Source organism: Quercus robur, chromosome 5 (assembly GCF_932294415.1).
Source record: "Quercus robur chromosome 5, dhQueRobu3.1, whole genome shotgun sequence".
NCBI classification, from domain to species: Eukaryota; Viridiplantae; Streptophyta; class Magnoliopsida; order Fagales; family Fagaceae; genus Quercus; species Quercus robur.
Genome location: NC_065538.1, coordinates 64088909 through 64110269, shown reverse-complemented (window position 1 = coordinate 64110269; position 21361 = coordinate 64088909).

Here is a 21361-nt window from a genome sequence, read left to right as displayed (position 1 = left end):
ACCTTGAGATTGATAAAAAGATTTCATCATAAACTTTGTAGCATTATAAGATCTAATGGTTTTTATTTGAGATCAAATTGCCTCTTGTTAGGTTCATATTTTTATGTAATTGGCATATCCTATGACAAAATGCACTTTACTTGTATTTGAGTAAATCTAAGTACCATTACAAGTGGTTACATTGAAGATATAGAGATTAATTAAGAATTGCTAAGAAAAGTTGAATCTGCAGGTCACGATACCTCCTCGATTCCTATCGATCTATCAAGACTTACTGAAGCTTGATACCTATCTTGATACCTTTCGATCTTTCAAGCTTATGGGATTTCTGATATAACCTACAACGTTTTAATTCTATTGGTTATTTGTTTATGGGTTTGTACAATCCTTATTGGACTAGAAAAGTCTAAGGTTTGTGTAAACCTAATTGGAATAGGAAAGCTCATTAAAAAAGCCCATTAAGCTCCTATTTAAATAAGGAGGTGGAAAAACAAAACCTTAACCCTAGAAAGTTTTATAAGGTTTTCTTTTTGAAACCCTAATCTCCTCCTACAGAAGAAAGAGATATTGATGCGTATCTTGTACGCCTTTGGGTTCTGTAACTAAGCAAAGTCTCTAGTACCAACATTGAAGATTTTATTGGTGTTTCTCTCTAAAGGTACTACAAAATCAACTACAACAATCAAAGGGTTGTTGTGGAGTTAGTCATATGTTGGGATCCGTACAAAGAAGTTAGTCACAGATTAGAGATTTAAGCAGCAAAGAAAAGAAGTCTGCTACAAGATCAAGTCCAATTGGGTATAGGAGCGAAGGTTCAACTGTAGATTGGTATTTTGGGATAAGCTAGTAGTGGTAAGATCCCTTATACGTGTAACCACTTGATTATTGATTAGTGGATTCTTGGGAGTGGTGACCTTAAATTCACCCAGTGGGGTTTTTCCTTGTAAGATGTTTTCCCCATTCATCAACAAATTATTGTGTTATTTATTTTTTGCTGCATATTAGTTATTTGGTGATTTTTTTGTGCCTCCATGATTTGCATGTGATTTGACTTAATTAATCAACTTAGGTAATTTGATATTTTAACTCAACACCTCTCAACCATAAAACAAAAATTTATTAACATTGATTGACATTCAGATTTAAATCTTAAAAGGTAAAGTCAAGTTCACCTAGTCTAATCATCAACAATAGTCAAGAAAAATTTATAGCCTTCAACAATGTGAATTGAAAAGGGACCCTAAATGTCAATATGAATAATTCAAAAACAAAAAGAACAATCCATAGTATGCTCTCTATTTGGAAAAGGTAATTGTTTCTAACATAAATATGTACCTAAACATAAACTTGTTTTTTGAACATGTGAAAGAAATTAGATATTTTTTGTCCAAAATACACTATTGGTCCCTCAAGTTTAATTAGTGAGTACAATTGGTCTCATAAATTTCAAATGAGCACTATTAATTCCTCAAGTTTTAAAAATGAGCATTGTAAATTTTGTTAACTATCATTATTGTAACTAGTATGTAACCCTTACTTACGCACGAGCATAATGAATTGTAATAGTACTATTGATGTTAGCTTGAGTTATAAAACGTATAGGATATTAGTTCGGCTAGGATATTTGGAGGTACTAAAATATTTTTTTCTTACAATTTTCAAGATATTGTTTATGCCAAGTTTCTCATTACATTTATATTATGTATATAATTTCGAAAATCATTATTGAATACTACATATACAATATTAATTCATAATCACTGTCAATGAAATTCTACTAAATACCAAAAAAAAAAAAAGAATAAATTGGTCCAATAATATTTCCTAAATTGAATGGAGATAGGTGCATGAGATTGTTCAGTTTAATTACAATTTGTTACGTTCAAGATCTTGACATACAAAATATCTTAATAGAAAAAGTATAAAAAATATATTCATTTGTTCAGAGAAAAAATAACAGCAACAATCTAAACAATTTAATTTGTATGGAAAGCTAACAAAAGCAGAATTTATTTTTAAATCTAATTAAATTTTTTCTAAGCATTAGTGTTATATATATATATATATATATATAAACTAGTTAGTAATAGACCGTATATAGTCATGGTATATGTAGGGTCACGTTCCGAAACGAACCATAATAGTTGTTGTGTCAGGACGTGAATGGGCCCATACAATATCATTTGTAGAGAGTGGGATCAAAAGGCTAAGTCGTGTTTACCCGGCGGTGGTTTTTGTTAAGGTGTTCTTACATGGCTCAGGTGTATTCACCTCAGGAACCCTCTTTTTCCTAGTGGGACTCCCCTCTTTAGGATACATATTTTTTCTTTTATACTCGCATGCGTTCAATTTCCTTCGTCCACGTGTAGGGTCGACCTTTCCAAGACTGATACTTGTCCCATCAGTCCCAAACCCAAGTCGTTGGGAGTAGTTGATAAAGTTAAAGGATATGGCTCTGTTAGGTGCAAAACTCAGTCTGGGAAAGGCAGTAAGGGCAGCCTTTCCTAGATATTTCAGATTTTCTTTTAAGATTGTCCCTATGCCGCTTTTGCCCCCTCTTCTTGGTGGAGCTCTGGGCCAGCCGAGGGCTGCACCGTCCTCGGCCACTTTTCTGGGCCCATTTGTGCTTTGTGCTAATGAGCTTGGACTACCACCTTCTTCGGCTTGGGCCTTAAAGTTTCCCGTGAACAAGTGGGCCTGACCCATACATTGTTGGGCCCCACAATAGCCCCTCAAAACCCTGCTGTCCGACCTCTTGGTTGGAGAGAGGGGTTTTGGTTACTCCAAGCCTTTATTACGGCTCAATTAATTCGACCCTTCCCTGGCGTTGGCAATTCTCCGAATGCCCAAGAAACGCTCCGATCTACGAGATATCCTTCTTGATTTAGCATTTATACGTTCTGTCTGTTTGGCTACCCGAAGTAGGTCTTTAATGTTTTCCCTTCACGAGACCTCTCAAATTCGATGGCTACTGATAACGTGGGGGAGCGAAACAGGCGCGTTCTTGCTGGCAGATTTCCTTGAAGACCTGAACACATTTAATGTCATCCTCTTCGTCCCTTATATAAAGAGGGTGGACATGAGTTGTTTCTTTCATATGTGAATCCCTTAATCCCCCCAAAAAACTGAAGTCCTTAGATTCCTCCCAGAATTCACATTTACCCTCTGATTATACCTCGACTCGTAATACGTTCGCCACAGTCATAGGTGATGAAGAAACCTTCTCCCTCCCAAAAATACCTTGTTCTGGCCAAGCTCGAGATGGCTCGGTCGGGGCAAGGATGGCGGAGACTTAAGATTTGTCTTGCCTACCTTTCAGTCAAAATCCGAAGCAGGAACTCGTCACGTCGCACCTTTGACGTGACTGAGCCGAGGACACACAGCATCATCACCACTCGCTCTCTCATGAGCATATCTAATGTGGTACCAGTGTGCTAGGAGTCAAGACTGGGGCAGGGACTAAATGCCCCTGCTTCTTCCTCTCTTCGTTCACTGGTGCCACCCTTTACTTTTCTTTCTTCTTCTTTCCACCACCAGCTCCATTCTGGGGCTTTTCCTTCTCTCTCGTTTGCTCCTTTCTCCTTCTTTTCATTTCTTCCCTCTTCTTCTCCTCCTTCTCTTGCTCATGTCCTCCATCTTCCTCATTCATCTCCTCCATCTTCTGCTCATGTCCTCCATCTTCTTCTTCCCTTGTGCTCTTTGGTGACAAGAGCTTGCTGAAGTACTTCCATGTGTTCCAATTCTTCTTCCTTCTCCTTCATCTTTTTCTAAAAAAAGCTCTTCTCCTGATACAAGCAGTACTGAGGCAGAGATTGGAGAAGTTTTGAAGGCGAGTTTAAAGGGCACCTGATTGTTTACTTATCTGTATTGCAGTGGTTATTGCTGCTTCGGCAGTTCACCTTTTGTAGAGGCCATTTTAAGCCCTTCTTTGTACGTTGTAACAATTTTCCATATTAATAAAAGTTACTATTCATTTATTTCGCATGTTCTGTTTTTATGTTTTATGAGTTTACACATGCTGCTCGGCACAATAATATAGCATTTGAATTAATGACAACTAAGGCTGAAATATTTGTTAATAAAAAGGTGTCACCATAACTTTAATAAAATTATTTAACATAGCAAAGCCGACCAGTGAGGAACGAAACTCACCTTAAAATTAGCCAAGATGAGGACTAAGTGCTCGATACAGTGTAGGAAATAACTATCCGAGGACGTTTCAATCGCCAAATGGATAGTTTCCTTAGGTTAATGAAAGTTGGGTCGTTTCGCCATCTTTTTAACACACTGGCTTTAACCTTTTACAGTATCTGAGCCGAGAACCCTCCCCATTCGAGTAGTCGGTTTCCCAAAAGGCTTGAGTCCGAGGACTTCGTAACACCTGGGTTCTGTCTTAAACTTAGATTTTCTCAGTACTTGGTTTCCCCATAGGCTTGGGTCCGAGGACCATACAAGGCCTAGGTTCTGTCCAAGACTCTTTGAGTTCAGTTTCTCCCTTTCCTCAGGTATTTCTCGAGGTGCCGAGCAGGAAGTTGTCCTCGGCAACAGTTATTCCTCGGGGTGGGCCATTGCCCCTGAGCCCCCATGCAGAACAGGCCTGGGTCGCGAATTCACTTGGCCCACAACTTAAAGGGTATTTACGTAGTTTTTTGGTTACGTAGTACTTTTTGGCGTCCCAATGTTCGAGGTGCACCTTCCAGAGACTCTTTTAATCCCCTGGTTGCAGGTGGCGTTGGAGATTGAGCTTACGCCATCTTGTCTGTAGCGTTCCTTGGGACACTGCGTGAATTAAATGCCACCACCTTATCTCTTTAAATAAATAGGAGAGAAAGTTACTTCATCCTCACACCAATTCTTTGGTTTTCTCCCAAATCACAGCTCCTATACTCAGTGCTGTCCTCCCTTAGCACAATATGTCTGAGGCAAGGGTTGGGAAGAAGGAAATCTCTCCGCCATCGAAGCGCCGTGCCCTTATGAGACTTAAAATGGTGAGGTATGGGCACAGGAAGCATAAGTTCAAGAGAGTACTCCATTTCAATCGAGGGGAAAGGATGTCTCTCCCTCTTTTAGTCAAAATCCGAAGCAGGTTCTGCTCACGCCAGAACTTTGGTGTGTCAGAAGAAAGATTCTCCGCCATCATCACCTCTGCCTTGTGGCGGGCGAATATTTAGAGAAAGCCCCTCAACTTCCAACTCCCTGCACCTTTCCTTCAGCGGTGTCAAGCTCAAGTTGGGTCTCTTTTGCTGTTTGAGTTGTGGGCAAGTGAAAGCATTGAGGAAGAACAAGGTCTCGGAGCTGTAGCCAACCTCTCCTCTGATCTACTTCCTCGGCTTTACTTTATTCTCTTGTACATTCCTTTCTTTTTGGTTATGTAGTCAGCTTTGACACAAACTGATTCTAGCTTTTCATTGTACGCTATACTATTTCTTTGTTTTAGTAAAAAATGGAGATTTCTTTACTTGTTTTGAATGTTGTTCCTTTGACAACACTACTTTGTGAGTGGGTGTGCTCCACGCGTGTGTTCCTCCTCGGCGGTATTTAAAGCAAGAACTCTTAAAACACAATTCAACCAATTCTAATCTACCGACACTATCAAGCATAATAATAATAACTAATAATAAGCTAAACTTAGAAAACTAACCGAGATAACGGTTGAACGTTCTGTAATAAGCGCAAGAGTACTGTCTGAGAACGACGAATTCTAAATAATTCATCCGAGGGAGTGACCGAGCATTGCATGACTTCGTTTATGCTTTTGGGAAACACGTTACTCCATTCCATGCTGGTCCCTTTAGTGTTGAGGATCTGAGGGCAAACTAGAGAATCCATGTAACGCAGTTTTTCCTTTAAGTAGTTGGTTTCCCCAGAGGCTTGGGTCCGAGGACTATACAAGGCCTTGGTTCTGTCCAAAACTTGTATTCTCTTTTAAGTAGTTGGTTTCCCCAGAGGCTTGGGTCCGAGGACCATACAAGGCCTTGGTTCTGTCCAAAACTTGTATTCTCTTTTTAAGTAGTTGGTTTCCCCAGAGGTTTGGGTCCGAGAACCATACAAGACCTTGGTTCTGTCCAAAACTTGTATTCTCTTTTTAAGTAGTTGGTTTCCCCAGAGGCTTGGGTCCGAGGACCATACAAGGCCTTGGTTCTGTCCAAAACTTGTATTCTCTTTTTAAGTAGTTGGTTTCCCCAGAGGCTTGGGTCCGAGGACCATACAAGGCCTTGGTTCTGTCCAAAACTTGTATTCTCTTTTTAAGTAGTTGGTTTCCCTAGAGGCTTGGGTCCGAGGACCATACAAGGCCTTGGTTCTGTCCAAAACTTGTATTCTCTTTTAAGTAGTTGGTTTCCCCAGAGGCTTGGGTCTGAGGACCATACAAGGCCTTGGTTCTGTCCAAAACTTGTATTCTCTTTTTAAGTAGTTGGTTTCCCCAGAGCCTTGGGTCCGAGGACCATACAAGGCCTTGGTTCTGTCCAAAACTTGTATTCTCTTTTTAAGTAGTTGGTTTCCCCAGAGGCTTGGGTCCGAGGGCCATACAAGGCCTTGGTTCTGTCCAAAACTTGTATTCTCTTTTAAGTAGTTGGTTTCCCCAGAGGCTTGGGTCCGAGGACCATACAAGGCCTTGGTTCTGTCCAAAACTTGTATTCTCTTTTAAGTAGTTGGTTTTGAAAGTTCAATAACGTGTACAAAAACACTTTTGAACGTTTAGACCCCCAAAAACCAATTTAATCAACACATGCAATATGTTAAACAACTAGTGTGCGGAAACTTAACATATGCTATAACACGGAATTGATTAAACAACTATCTAAGCCACATCAAAAATAAACCACAGCAGATTAATGTAAAGGCAGAGATAGAGAGGAAGGAAGATGCAAACACAGCGATAACACCAGATATGTTATCGAAGAGGAAACCGAAGACCTCGGCGAAAAACCTCTCCGCCGCCCTCCAAGCGGTAATCAATCCACTAGAAAATACAGTTGGGATACAAGGACAGCAATAGACCCTCCAAGCCTAATCTACCCAATGCACCTAAGCCCTCCAAGCTTCTTGCTCCAACGAGGTTGCGCCGAACCTTTTTCTTTTCTAGCTTTCCGGATTCCGCTACTACACCGTAGCATCAACCAATAAAGATTGGCTCCTTCCTAACTGCTTCCCAGAACTCCAAACGTCTGTCTCACAGGGATGATAATGGTGAGAACCAGGTTTGGTATAAAGGTCTCTCAAGGATTTGACAATGGAGAGGAAGAGAGTGAGGGATTTTGATGAGACTCTAAGGTAGAGATTGTGGGTAAAACAATCTGGTTTTTCTTTAGGGTTTCTCTCTCAAAATTCTCTCTGGAAGCTCTCTTTCAATCGTGGGTTAAAAGGGTATTTATACTGAAGAGGAGTGGAATGCGAAACGTCAGGTTTTTCCAAAACAGGGGTGGCTCGCGGCTTGACCTCGCGGCTTGACTAAGTCGCGAGTTCCAGTCGCGAGTTAACCGTATGGCCAGTTGTCCTGTTTTGTCCTGTAGTGCTCCAGCTAGCATGACTGTTCATCTTCCAGCATGCTTGGCACGTGTGCAGATTCTGGCGGGTTGAAGCCGCGAGTCCAGTCGCGAGTCCCAGCCGCGACTCTCTGTTTTCTTGCACACTCTTGAGCAATCTTCACACTATCTCACTCACTACCCTTACAACAATCCCACCTAAATACAGGGTTACTAAATGCTGAATTACAAGCAAATTTGGCACGGAATAAAGCCAATTAGATGGTTGAATAAATTCAACCTTACAGGTTTTCCCAGAGGCTTGGGTCCGAGGACCATACAAGGCCTTGGTTCTGTCCAAAACTTGTATTCTCTTTTTAAGTAGTTGGTTTCCCCAGAGGCTTGGGTCCGAGGACCATACAAGGCCTTGGTTCTGTCCAAAACTTGTATTCTCTTTTAAGTAGTTGGTTTCCCCAGAAACTTGGGTCCGAGGACCATACAAGACCTTGGTTCTGTCCAAAACTTGTATTCTCTTTTTAAGTAGTTGGATTCCCCAGAGGCTTGGGTCCGAGGACCATACAAGGCCTTGGTTCTGTCCAAAACTTGTATTCTTTTTTTAAGTAGTTGGTTTCCCCAGAGGCTTGGGTCCGAGGACCATACAAGACCTTGGTTCTGTCCAAAACTTGTATTCTCTTTTAAGTAGTTGGTTTCCCCAGAGGCTTGGGTCCGAGGACCATACAAGACCTTGGTTCTGTCCAAAACTTGTATTCTCTTTTTAAGTAGTTGGTTTCCCCAGAGGCTTGGGTCCGAGGACCATACAAGGCCTTGGTTCTGTCCAAAACTTGTATTCTCTTTTTAAGTAGTTAGTTTCCCCAGAGGCTTGGGTCCGAGGACCATACAAGGCCTTGGTTCTGTCCAAAACTTGTATTCTCTTTTAAGTAGTTGGTTTCCCCAGAGGCTTGGGTCCGAGGACCATACAAGGCCTTGGTTCTGTCCAAAACTTGTATTCTCTTTTAAGTAGTTGGTTTCCCCAGAGGCTTGGGTCCGAGGACCATACAAGGCCTTGGTTCTGTCCAAAACTTGTATTCTCTTTTTAAGTAGTTGGTTTCCCCAGAGGCTTGGGTCCGAAGACCATACAAGGCCTTGGTTCGGTCCAAAATTTTTATTCTCTTTGCATTTATTTATCTTCCGAAGGTTTGGCTCCTCGAATAAGGTGGGGGAAGCTAGCCTGATGTTTGAAGCCCCTAGACTTGCCCATGTCATTGACACCGTGGAACGTAGCCCCTAGTAGGAACTTGTGTTGGAACGTAGCCCCTAGTAGGAACTTGTGGAACGTAGACCATACAAGGCCTTGGTTCGGTCCAAAATTTTTATTCTCTTTGCATTTATTTATCTTCCGAAGGTTTGGCTCCTCGAATAAGGTGGGGGAAGCTAGCCTGATGTTTGAAGCCCCTAGACTTGCCCATGTCATTGACACCGTGGAACGTAGCCCCTAGTAGGAACTTGTGTTGGAATAGCAACAATGTATTGCCGGTGATAAAGGCACCCTCGTAGTCCCTTGTTCGACAGAAACTCAACTTCACCACCGTTCGAGCTAACATGCAAGCCTCCCCACAGACGGCGCCAATTGTAGGGTCACGTTCCGAAACGAACCATAATAGTTGTTGTGTCAAGACGTGAATGGGCCCATACAATATCATTTGTAGAGAGTGGGATCAAAAGGCTAAGTCGTGTTTACCCGACGGTGGTTTTTGTTAAGGTGTTCTTACATGGCTCAGGTGTATTCACCTCAGGAACCCTCTTTTTCCTAGTGGGACTCCCCTCTTTAGGATACATATTTTTTCTTTTATACTCGCATGCGTTCAATTTCCTTCATCCACGTGTAGGGTCGACCTTTCCAAGACTGATACTTGTCCCATCAGTCCCAAACCTAAGTCGTTGGGAGTAGTTGATAAAGCTAAAGGATATGGCTCTGTTAGGTGCAAAACTCAGTCTGGGAAAGGCAGTAAGGGCAGCCTTTCCTAGATATTTCAGATTTTCTTTTAAGATTGTCCCTATGCCGCTTTTGCCCCCTCTTCTTGGTGGAGCTCTGGGCCAGCCGAGGGCTGCACCGTCCTCGGCCACTTTTCTGGGCCCATTTGTGCTTTGTGCTAATGAGCTTGGACTACCACCTTCTTCGGCTTGGGCCTTAAAGTTTCCCGTGAACAAGTGGGCCTGACCCATACATTGTTGGGCCCCACAGTATATATATATGATTATGTTTTTTATGATTCATTTATATTGAATTTCCCGTTTTCTACATTGAATTAATTCACTTGGCATAAGATGATTATGTGTGTATATATATATGTATATATATGATTTTTAAAAAAAATTTATGCCAAGTTCAAAAAAAAAAAAAAAAACTCTCACTTGGCATAAAAATTAAAGAAACTTACATTAGTGAGACATGTGGCACAAAACTAACTCTAATTAAATTCCAATTTGAGACACATGGAAAATTTTCATTAAAAATGTATATAAACTCAAATGACACATCCGAAACACATAATCCCCACACTTGATCTTATTCCTAATGGGTTACCCAAATATGAAATCCCCAATTAAAAAAAATTGTTGTTATATGTGAAATTGTTTTCCATCTTTGTGTGTTCTTGTTGCTTCTTCCTCTCATCTCCTTTCACAACACAACTCAAGAAAGCAAAAGAAAGATATTGGCATTGAGTATGGTGGTGTGAGTAGTTTATGAATATGAAGGGAAATGTTTGTTATATTGCCTTTGCCCCTGAGTATGGTGCAGGCGGGGGATATTCAAAGAAGTATGACGCGTATAAATTTAGACCATCATTATTAGTTGTAATTGTCTGGCTGTGCCTACTTCAAGTGACAAATATACTTTGAGGCACAATACGACAACGCTTGTGAATAATCCATGAGTATTTTAAGGAATAATAATTAGCAATCTTTTCATGAAATTTAGTATAGTGATATAGATCATTTGGTTCATCTTTGTGAATGAGAAAAGTAAACTAAAAAGAACAATATGATTCACATTGGATGGATTTCAACTATGCAATTTTGCTCTTTGTTATGATGCTGGAATAACCCAACCATTACAAAATTTGTATGATATTTCGTGTGTAGCCGTAGTTAAGGAGAAATTCAAAATATTGACCCTAATCATAATGTGTTTTAGATTGAGGATTTTAGAATTTGGGAGGTTTGATTTGCGTAATCTGTTAGAAATCAAGTGAAGTGTGGGGATTATGGATTTCTAATGTGTCATTTGAGTTTTTGTAATTTTTTAAATATAAAAAATGTCACATCATTTTAAAATATGACATATCACTGCTCTTTTAGCCACGTAAGTATTGGCACTAACGACAGTTAAAAAAATGACTAATAATGCTCATTTTTGAAAATTGAAAAACCAATTGCGTTCATTTGAAACTTGAAGACCAATTGTGCTGACTAAGTAACCTTCGGGGGACCAACTGTGTATTTTAGCCTGAAAAATATCTAATTTCTTTCATTTGTTCAAGATACAAGTTTATGTTTAAGTGCATGTTAATGTTAGATAAAATTATTATCTTAATTGTATATAACAACTAATTAAGTGCAAGTTGATGACTTTATAATTTGAAGTTACTCGTAAAAGTTTAAATTCTTTGGTATATAAGCTGATACCATTTATTGTAATATTTGTTTTCATTAATAATAATCCTACTAATAAATCCGTTAAGAGCAATTTACTATATATCATTCAAATTTCAGTCATGTAATTTTATTAAGAAGGGCACAATAATAATTTATTCTATATCATTCCACTTTTCAATTCTCTCTAGTAAGCACACATGATGTAAAATAATTTTTTTTTAATCCTCACAACATTTTCCATATCCCAATCAGTGAGAGCAAAGGTAGGTTATAGGCTTAACCTTTAAAACTTTCATCTACTCTTCTTATTATCTTTAATTACTCGGAAAAAATAAGGCTATAGTAAAGTCTTGGAATATGGGGCCCTTTGATAGCAAAAACAACAAGATTCTAGACATATCACTTTTTGTATTGCTCTTCTTAATTCCCACGTCAGAAGGGGGATCTTGGGTAGTTTGAAGCAAGTTTGGCATTATGCTTGGGGTAATGTTTGACAAGGGTTGAAGTATAAGGTTATAGCAAAGTCTTGGAATATGGGACCCTTTGATAGCAAAAACAACAAGATTCTAGACATATCACTTTTTGTATTGCTCCTTAATTCCCACGTCGGAGGGGGGGATCTTGGGTAGTTTGAAGCATGTTTGGCATAATGCTTGGGGTAATGTTTGACAAGGGTTGAAGAATGCTTGGAATAATATTCGAGATTAGTACCCAATGACACAGATACTTGAGCTAAACTCTCATTTACTAGGGGGCCCGCTACATGTATAGTATTCCTTGGATGATGGGTCTAAGCAAGAGGGTGCTTGGAAATAGGTAGTCCATTGAATATTGAAGTCATAGAGTGGGAAAATAAAAGAAATTAGATGAAATGCAACTTGAGGCAAAATGGAAAAGAATTAGGGCTCTTCCTATCTCTCTTTCCTTCATGGCTCTAGTGCATGTGAGATCATTTCTCTGAAATATATTTGTTAGGTTTGAATTTTATGGGCTTAAGTTTGCAATCTTCGGGGAGAAAGATATCTATTATTACCTATGTATTAACAAATCTATTAACCTTCTGACCTGGCTCCAAACAAATGAAAAATATAATATATAATATTTTAAGATAAAAAAAAAAATGTTAACTTAATTTTATTTAACAACTAATTAAATGTAGGTTGATGATTTTATAATCTGAAGATACCCGTATAAGTTTAAAGTAGGGACAGACCTAAGGGAGGGTCCAAAGGGGCCTAGTCCCCTTAGCCTTTAAAAAAATAAATACATCGTAGGTATATTTTTAGTCTATAAAAATAAAATTTATATTCAAGCCTCTCTTTCCAGTAGTTTGGCCCCTTTCCCTCCAAAATCATTAGCCTACCCTAGCCCAGTCCAGCCCAAACCCATGTAAATGCTCAGCTCAAAACATAACAAATTTTACTTAGAAAAATACAAATAAAAATTACAAAATAAAAACCAAACTTAAAGGAAACTTTTGGATATGATGGTGAGGGAAAGCCATGGAAGAGACGAACTAAATTAGAAAAGGACAAGAGAAAAAAAAAAATCAAAGATGTAGAAAGAAGTTAAGCCAAGAATGACAATCAGAAGAAAAAAGGCGAAAATACTATTTTGGTCCTTACAATTTAGAGTCACAGTCAATTTGGTCCCTATCATTAACTCACTAACAGAAAATGCCTATGTGGCAAAATAGTTTGCATTGTTGGCGCACAATAGCGATAATAATAATATAAAATCATATAATTAAACATTAAAAAAGCCACCTAAGCATTTTAATGAAAAAAAAAAAAGCCATGTCAAATTAAAAAATATATATGAAAAAGTTAATTAAAAGAAAAAATTAAAGAAAATGAATTTAAAAAAAAATCCCCAATCTCTTTTATTTTCCTTTGTATTCTTCCACTTTCTTAGGTACCAAACATATTACCCAGCAAGAAACACAACAATCTAACGGCCAAAATGGCACAATAGCACTATTTACCAAAAAATATATATTAATCTACCATTATTGCGGAAATATGTAAGGATCTACCACTTTTTGGTTACTCAAGTTTGGGGAACTCAAGTTTTCCATGGTACTCGAGTTCTTCCATGGAACAATTTTGAAAATTTTTATGGTACTCGAGTTCCATTAACTCAAGTTCCATCAAAAAATTTCTTGCAAATTTGAAGGTTACTATTTCAAAGAACTTGAGAATCATGGAAAACTCGAGTACCCAAAAAAATGGTAGATCCCTACACATTTTCGAAACAGTGGTATATATTTCGGTAAACAGTGATATTTGGCCATTTTGACCATAATCTAACCATGATTTGCACTGTGCACACACTAAAAACAATAGAATGAAGACAATAAGATAACAAAAACAATTTTCCTCAAGTTCACACTTTGCCCACATGGGAATCCCACTGTTCTAACCCAAAACGTTGTTGTCACCGCGCGCCACCATGCTCCCACCACAACCACCACCATTAGATCACGGTAGCACCCACCACATCTTGGCTCCATTTGCATTAGATCTGCCAAAACAACAGCAGAGAGGACAACATGCAGCTGCTGTGTTGTGAGGATGGCTGAGGCGTTGAAGCAGAAGAAGATTGTATTAATCTATTATTCTAGCTGAATGTACCCATCAGCCATCGTTAGTTGATTTTGCTAAAAAATGTTCAATTAGCTTTTTCTATAGGCCAAAATGGCCAAATATCACTGTTTACCGAAATATATATCAATTTACCACTGTTTCGGAAATATGTAAGGATCTATAATTTTTTGGATACTCGAGTTTAGGGAACTCGAGTTCCATGAACTTGAGTTCTTTGAAAAAATAGCATTCAAATTTGCCAGAAAATTTTTGATGAAACTCAAGTACCATGGAAAACTCGAGTTCTCCAAACTCAAGTACCAAAAAAGTGGTAGATCCTTATATATTTTCGAAACAGTGGTAGATTCGGTAAACAATACTATTGTGCCATTTTGGCCTTCTTCTATATATATGACAAAAAAAAAAAAAAAAAAAAAAGATGCTTCTTGTTTGGATCTGTGTATGATTTTGATAACAATGTGAATGTTTGATTAGTGTTTAGTTTCAGATTATTGTGTTGCTTTCTGGGTAATGTGTTTGACAACCAAGGAAGTGCGAGAATACAAAAGAGATTTAGAATTTAAAAAAAAAATCAATTAATTTTTTCAGAATTTGTTTTTTGTTTTTTTTTTGTTTTAATTTGACATGACTTTTTCTTTTTCATTAATATTCTTATGTGGCTTTTTTATTTTTGAAGAAACTGACTTTTTTAATATTAATTATATTATTTTATATTATTAACATTAGATGAGGGAGTTACAGACCTAGAGTTGGAGAAGAAGATGAGGGATGTGAGGACTTTTTTTTTTTTTTTTTTTGAAAAGAGACTGAATTCTCATTCAAAGGAGAAAAACCAAATACAATGAGCAATAAACACACTAGCAGCAAGCAGAACAGTAACAACATAGACCAAAAACAAAGAAACCTTGCCTAGACTGATCCCTCTAATCTAAGAAGGTCAAACAAAAATCTGGGATCTCACTCCTCCAAACAAATTTTTTTTTTCTAGTTTTTTTGGCTTGTTGGGCGAGTTCGTGGGTTATTTTGTTGTTGTTCCTGTCAATGCGTCTGACATTAGCCTCTTGAAAGTTGCTACATCCCTGCCCAATACTCTCTATAATGTGGCCAACAACCCCCCTAACATCCATGGCTTCAACAGCTTGGATAGTCAGGAGGGAGTCGCCCTCTATAATAATTTTCTCCAAGCCAAGTTCTTTAGCCAAAACTAAGCCTTGTTCAACTGCGATTGCCTCAATTTCCTCAACAGAGTATCTTTTTAGAAGGGGCATAGACACAGTAGCTATCACTCTGCTATTCCAATCTCAAATTATCATTCCCACCCCAAATTGTCCATTGGTCAAAGGGATGGCTCCATCCATATTAATATAATAGAAGCCCTCTAGAGGAGGTTCCCATTATTGCTTCTTGTTCACTTTGTGCTTTGCCTCCAAGCCATTTACATCTTTGTAGTCATCAATCATACGAATTGCAAACCCCCAAACATGAGCTTCTGGTACTCCATGTTCCTCATAAATTACCTAGTTCCTATTCAACCAAATCCTCCAAGCCACTCCAAAAAACTTCTCTAGATCCCTTTGGGTTCCTTGGTGGAGTATTTCAATAGCCAGATCTGAAACATCCCTATCGATATCCATCAGGCTAATGGGGCAGTCCTCCCACATCTTCCACACACCACTAGCTATATCACATTTAAAAATGGCATGCTCAACAGATTCTACATCATCTTTACAGAATGAGTAGATAGGTTCTACTTGGACTCCACTTTTACTTAAATTTAGCATTGTGGGGATTGCATCCAAACATAGCCTCCAAACAAAAATTCTTACCTTTGCTGGGATATTTAAGTGTCACATCTTTTTCCATAACGGAGCTCTTATGTCTCCAACAGATGATTCTCCCTGCTATTTCCTTTAAGGATTTTTCTAGCAACATAGTATGCACTTTTCACTATAAAGGTTCCATTTTTATTACCCACCCAAATTAATTGATCCTCCTGTGCATGATAGCTGATTAGTATGTTTAAGATTGTCTCAACTTCAAAAGGCAGGAAAATTATTTCTAACTTTTCTCTTCTCCATCTCTTTGTATCATGGTCAATCAATGCTGAAACCAAATCACCAAAGTCTTTTTTATGGGGAGATAACCTTGTAAGTGGTTGGGGTCGATAGCCATTTATCAAAAATAAAATATTAAAAGTAAAAAAAGTGAAAATAAAAGGTATCCAAAAGTAAAAAAGATTAACTAGGTGGATGTGGTAAACATAAAATGTGGGAGGGTAGATTGGAAGCTTCTAAGAAGGTGCTTCCTTTACAATTACCATTAATTCTTTTATTTTAAAAAAATACCATTACTTCAATTTATTAATTCTTTTCAATATTTCATTTGATAATCAATTTTAAAATTTAGTTTAGCAATAAAATAAGTCCCATAAAAAACAATTATAATAGGGAATAACCTTATAATAATAATAATAATAACAACAACAACAACGACAACAACTAGCCTTTGAGCACATGCTCAGAAGCACTTCTATTTTTTTGGGTAAAGGTTAATAATTTGCATCTATTATAATATAGAAATATTTTTTTAAAAAAATTTTCAAACAAATAAAAATGATAAACTTTTGAGATAAACAGTAACTATAATTTCTTTTTTGAATGTGAAGGAAAAAAAATCCTAAATTTTAGGAGTTCTCTTTTTGAATTCAAAATATAATTTACATCTATTATAATTTAGATTTAAAAAAAAATTCAAACAAATAAAAATGATAAACTTTTGAAATAAGTAGTAACTATAATTTCTTTTTTTTTGAATGTGAAGGAAAAAAAAAATCCTAAATTTTAGGATTTCTCTTTTTGAATTCAAAATGAAATTTGTTATTTGACATTTATAACTCTATTTCTAAATGAAGTTACCCTTCATTAATGAGGGTATTTTTGAATCACAAAAAAGTCTAGTTGAAAGAGGAGAATCCTCTTATATAATAATAATAATAATAATAATAATAATAATAATAATAATAATATATTCTATTCATAATTTTGAAACAATGCAAATTAAAGCACACACGAGTACCGTAATATTTTGTTTCAGTAGCCAATCTAAAACAGTATCCAAAATAGAATTCAAAACCTTGATATGGATGCTTATTTGGAAATTTTTTTGCATATATATATGGCCCTCCTAGCTTGAAACCCTAGGTCCATCCTTGGTTTAAAGTCTTTGGTATATAAGTTGAACATCATTATTGTAATATTTGTGTTTATTAATAATAATCCAACTAAGAATGGCATGAGAGTAATACACTTTATATCATTTCAATTTCAATCATGTACTTTTATTAAGAAGGGCATAGTAATAATTTATTCTATATCATTCCACTTTTCAATCCTCTCTACCAAGCACACATGATATAAAATACTTTTTTTAATCCTCACAACATTTTCCATACTCCCAATCAAACAGAGCAAAGGTAGGTTATGAGTTACGCTATAAAAATTTCATCTACCTCTCTTATTCTCTTTACTCAGAAAAAAAGAAAAAAAAAAAAAAAAAAAAAGAGGCTATAGTAAAGTCTTGGAATACATTAATTCCTTGTGTTTTAGAAGACTTCTTGTCATTGTTTGCAAATTATAGCTTAAACAATTTTTGTCCTGCCATAAATAGCGTACACTCATATAATTGTCAAACTTATTACAGTTGAGAAAAAAAAAAGGGTGAAAAACAAACTCGTGGAGACACATTAAGGGCTTGTTTTGTTTGAGCAAAAAAGGGGTGTATGTTGTATTCATTTTCAATTTTTTGTGGAACCAACTACTAAAAAACTTATTTAGCTTTGTATTTATATTCAATTTTCACTTTTAGTATCCAAAAAAATAGGATTCAAATATTGAATGCAACTTTTTGATGTTTTAATTTTCTTGAAAATGAATAAAATGACATTTTCATTAAAAAAAAAAAAGAAAAATCAAATCTGTGAGTCCCATTACTACTGACTTGTCATATCAAAAAACACACACACACTCTCTCTCTCTCTATTTGTTGGTGGTTGTCAGGAAAAAAAGTGAAGGGAAGACAAAGTAGAAAATGATGCCAAATAAAAAATAGATGGGAACAAAAAATAAGTACAAGATTTGAGTATAGAAAATGAAAATGGAAATGGAAAATAAATACAACCTCAATACAAACCAAACAGACCCTAAATGCATCTTTCTTTCTTTCTTTCTTTCTTTTTTCCCGAGTAAGAAATTTGCATAAAAACACAAAATAGGAAACAAAAAACAAAGAGGATCGAACCCCATCTCTAACATGTTCTCAAATCGGGAACAAAAGAGATGGGGTATGTTTCCCTCTTTACAATTAAAAGGGCCCATTTGACTAAAATATGGGCAACAAAGCTAGAGGCTGTTTGGTTAGCTAAAAAAATTAGTGTGTTTTTTGTATTTATTTTCAATTTTCAGTGGGGTCCATTGCAAAAAAACATATTTGGCTTAAGAATTTGTACTTAGTTTTCATTTTCAGTATCCTAAAATTTAGATTTGAATACAAAAAAATGAAAACACATTTTCAATATTTTCATTTTCATAGAAAACGAATATAGTGGAAATTCTGTAAATATTGTAAAAACACAAAGAGTCTTACTTGACTAATGTGAGTATGTGTAAGTGGCAAAAGTAACTTAAAAAAAAAAAAAATGCTAAACCCGATATGATATATTTTATATACAAATTACGTATTTAAAGTAATTTACCAAACACTCTCAAATGTAAAAATGAGTCATTTTTTCTACATTCAATTTTAAAATTTGAATACACAAAAGAGAAAATGAAAAGTGAATACACCACTTTTTAGAACCAATTTTGTCTCATCAATAATATGTTTAATCGCCCAATCAGAAGATGACCTAACGTTCTATAGGGGAAGAACTACATTCAAAGCGTCTCCTTCACAAATTATGCGTTTGCACCTGAACTCCGCTGCCCTTGTTGTTGTTAGCCTAGTTGCTTTAGCTTATGCTTTTTGCTGTTCTTGGTCTTATGTCAACTATGTCCTTACAAAAGTAATTATTTCTTCATTTCTTGTGTTCTACCGATCACTACTAAGCAAGCTTTCTCCTTATTGATGGTTGCATCAAAGTTTACTTTCTGGATTCCAATAAATACTTCTAGATATCTCCTCACCTGCAAACTCCTATGACAATAGTTTGACATTGCATGTTTTGCTAATTTCACTACTTAAGAGCATAGGATCATGAACTTCCCTGTCATTTTTCCTCAAGATGTAATTTCTTTTCATCCAAATTATATCGCACTAAATTGCTGTGAATAATATAAAGTCTCTCTATTCGTCGTTTGGCACCTTCAAAGTTGCATCTAAAATGTAGCACACCTCTAACCCATTCAATAATGGAATTAAAATACAACTCAAAGAATCTGAATGACAAAGGTGATTATACTCATACTATTTTAGCAATTGGACAGCCTATAAAGAGGTGCTTCATGTTCTCTTCCTCAGCCCCACTCAAGATACATCCCTTTCATTAATGTTCATTCTTCTTGGTCACGTCTCTTGTAGGGATAATTTGCAGGCCATTTTCCCAAAAAAAAGTTTTAATCTGTCTTGTATTCTCAATTTCCACAACTTTTTTCCAATATTTGGCTTCGAATGGAGTTTTCTTGTTGGGAATGAGGCAAATGGATCGGGAGTATTTTTCTTGCAGATTCACTATCAAACGTGTCTCTAATCTTCCTTTCATCCCATATAACTGGATTTTGCATGATAATTTTCAAGACACAAGTTGGGTTATTTTGGATATTTATTCTAGATTTTGGTTTTAAAAAGTTTGGCTCAGGGACCCATGGAGCATTCCAAGTGTCTAATACCATACTGTTTCCAATCTTCCAACATGCCCTTTTTCCAGCGCTTCTCTCGATTCCCATGTGGTTTTTTTCCTTCATTATTTCCCAACCATAAGTCTCTTAAGTTTTGAGTCAATTTTCTCGCATGCTTTTTTTTGGGAATCTAGATGACAGCATAATTAGGTGCCTGCAAGCTGCAACTACTGTTTTGAGGTCTGGTCAATTGGTGCTTCAGGATATTTGTTAAAGGATTATTTTAGAAAAGTTTTAATACTACTTTTATAAAAAATATAAAAAAATTATTAAAAAATTAGTTACTGTAGGGACACGATTTGTAACGACCTATGGATGACGTTGGGCTCGTATGCAAAGGGCCCCAACAATATGATTTGTAGAGAGTGGGCTTGAAAGGCATGTCCTTGGGCACAGGTGGGCGGTTTTATCGTGGCTTCTGTGGAAGCTCTTATATGGGCGGGCTTCGCTTGACTAAGCCCTCCATTAATACGGGTTGTAGGACTTAAGTCCTCGGATGGCGTCCGAGGAGTCTTGTATCCTCCCTTTTCTCCCTTTCGCCAGAGGGGGGGGGGTCCTCTTTCTTCTGGGGGGTTTTTCCTTTTATACTAGTGTTCGTTTCCCCCTTTAGAGTCCATGTGTAAGTTTTACTTTCTGGGTTGCAGACCTGTCTTGTCAACCCATACCTAGAGTGGTTTGGGGTTGTTGGGAAAGTTAAAGGGCATGGTTTAGAGTATGGGCTTGTCAGATACAGGGTTTTGTATTATGATGTTGGCAGCTTTTTCCCTTGCCCTACCCCTACACTCAGTTTGCCCCTTTCTTCAGGCATTTCGTGAGATGCCGAGCATGAGGTCGTCCTCGGCAATGGCTCTCCTCGGCTTGGGCCCTGGGCCCTAATGTAGAGTGGGCCTGGGCAGCGAATTCTCTGGCCCCACATATATATATATATATATATATCTATCTATCTATAGAATAATATCTTATAAAGATGCAAGTTATATGCAAGAGATAACGTGGAATTGCACCTATATAGATAAATACTAATGTAGGTAGTTTATATTTGTAGGGACACGATTTGTAACGACCCATGGATGACGTTGGGCTCGTATGCAAAGGGCCCCAATAATATGATTTGTAGAGAGTAGGCTTGAAAGGCATATCCTTGGGCACAAGTGGGCGGTTTTATCGTGGCTTCTGTGGAAGCTCTTATATGGGCGGGCTTTGCTTGACTAAGCCCTCCATTAATACGGGTTGTAGGACTTAAGTCCTCGGATGGCGTCCGAGGAGCCTTGTATCCTCCCTTTTCTCCCTTTCGCCACCGGGGGGGGGGGGGGGGTCCTCTTTCTTCTAGGGGGTTTTTCCTTTTATACTAGTGTTCGTTTCCCCCTTTAGAGTCCACGTGTAAGTTTTACTTTCTGGGTTGCAAACCTGTCCTGTCAACCCATACCTAGAGTGGTTTGGGGTCATTGGGAAAGTTAAAGGGCATGGTTTAGAATATGGGCTTGTCAGATACAGGGTTTTGTATTATAATGTTGGCAGCTTTTTCCCTTGCCCTGCCTCTATACTCAGTTTGCCCCTTTCTTCAGGCATTTCGTGAGATGCCGAGCATGAGGTCGTCCTCGGCAATGGCTCTCCTCGGCTTGGGCCCTGGGTCCTAATGTAGAGTGGGCCTGGGCCGCGAATTCTCTAACCCCACAATAGCCCCTCAAAATCTTGCTGCCCGACTTTTAGTCGAGGAGGAGGGTTTTGGTAATGTTGGGCTTAC